Source organism: Astatotilapia calliptera, chromosome 19 (genome assembly GCF_964374335.1).
Source record: "Astatotilapia calliptera chromosome 19, fAstCal68.1, whole genome shotgun sequence".
NCBI classification, from domain to species: Eukaryota; Metazoa; Chordata; class Actinopteri; order Cichliformes; family Cichlidae; genus Astatotilapia; species Astatotilapia calliptera.
In genome coordinates this window covers 28,544,670-28,546,277 of record NC_137440.1, presented here as the reverse complement: position 1 = coordinate 28,546,277, position 1,608 = coordinate 28,544,670, and the positions used below count along the sequence as shown (strand labels likewise).

The 1,608-nt window shown below is 43.3% G+C and overlaps 1 long non-coding RNA gene across 1 annotated transcript; it reads right to left on the bottom strand.

Moving 5' to 3' along the window:
- Window positions 1-247: 247 nt before the first annotated feature.
- LOC145422546 (uncharacterized) lies at window positions 248-1,608 on the bottom strand. Its single transcript, XR_013903855.1, has 2 exons — window positions 1,457-1,608; window positions 248-683 (listed from the first exon to the last, which is right to left on the bottom strand). It is a non-coding gene; the product is annotated as an uncharacterized LOC145422546 (long non-coding RNA).

Sequence of the window (1,608 nt, the reverse complement as noted above, 5' to 3'; positions counted from 1 at the left end):
TACACAGCACACCATCTAAACTAAAGGATAATATATGTCCTACAGCTGTTATCATAATTCAACTACTTTGGTTACATATATAAGGTAACATATGATAACAGAATAATCTCAACACTACCATAATGTAAAGGACACTCCTTCACCAGCAGGAACATTTGCAACACAAGTACTCATTTGTATGACCGGGAGAGAAATTACCACAGCAAACATTGCAAAGTAAATGAAGGCAAGTAACTCAATTGAATCATTAATGTTTTAGGAGTTTTAGTTGAACAGATGGATGTATAATGGTGGTCATAACCAGTCTCAAACTGAAGTGAATAATGACATTGCTGGGGAACTTTCCATCCTACATTCATGTGAACGTTACTTTGACACATACTGTACATCTAAAGATTGCTGCACACCAGCACATGCCCCCATGACAGCTGCACTCTCTCAGCAGGACAGCATTCCTCAAGAAGCAACAGAAAGTAATCAGAAACAGCACGAGGAACACAACAAAGAGCACAAGGCGCTGACGTGGGCTCCAGGTGCACCAAATCTGATGGAGCTTTTGCAGGATGCTCCGAAGAAAGCCCGATCTCCAGAGAACCAACAGCAGCCAGAGGAGCAGCTGCCCGCATCCAGGACACCACAGGAAACAACCAGAGGATTCATCGCTGTGGCGTAAAGTGTCAGAGCTGTTTTGATACAAACAGATATGTGCAAAATATTAGGCAATGCTTTTAATTGTTCACTTGAGCATAGGGAAGTGTAACCTTCACTTCCCAATGCTCAAGTGAAGTAGCACGAGTAATTTAGTATAACTGGAAATAAGTAAAAAAGAAAATATTTCAGTAACACACATGCACAAAGTGAACACGTATCACTGAACTGCTAAGTCAAAACTTTTTTTAAAGGGTGTTACGACCCGTCTAGGGCCAGGCCATAACATGAGCGAGGCACTCGCTTCCCTCCCCAAGACCCAAGCAGTCACACGCAACAAATCCGTTAGATGTGAAGTGATTTATTTACAAGGTGAATAAAGAGAACCAAAACGGGAGTGTCAACACTTCAGGGTGAGCCAAGGCCAAAACAATAAACAAAACAAACCTACACAAATCCCGCACCCCTGACCTCACCAAAATAAAGTCAAAATAAAGACAGAGTCTGACCTCCTTAACCAACTCAAAAACAGGAGAAAACGGGTGATCAAAATAAACGGCAGTTCACCCCTACCCAATCCACTTCCACAATTTTCACACGTATACTGCAGCCAACGGCTACCACAGGACTACTGCTGGGTGCTCCTTTTATTGGGCGGGTCCTCCAGCTGGATCCAATCACGCCGGGGCAGTAAGTCCACGCACCAATCGGAACAGGGCCCTGGCACAGCTAAATTAACATAGACAAAAGCACAGCACCTGCACAAACAAACACACGGACATACAAAGGGGAAGGAAAAAGAACTCACTTGAACGTGGTTGTGTTGACAAAGATCATCTTCACATGGAAAGAGGTTTTGAGTTCAGCCATGAATTCTTCGAGGTGTGTCTTCACTGCACGGCATGCGGCTATTATGACTTGGATTTCATTACAGATCAACTTCAGCTTCAATATCAGATG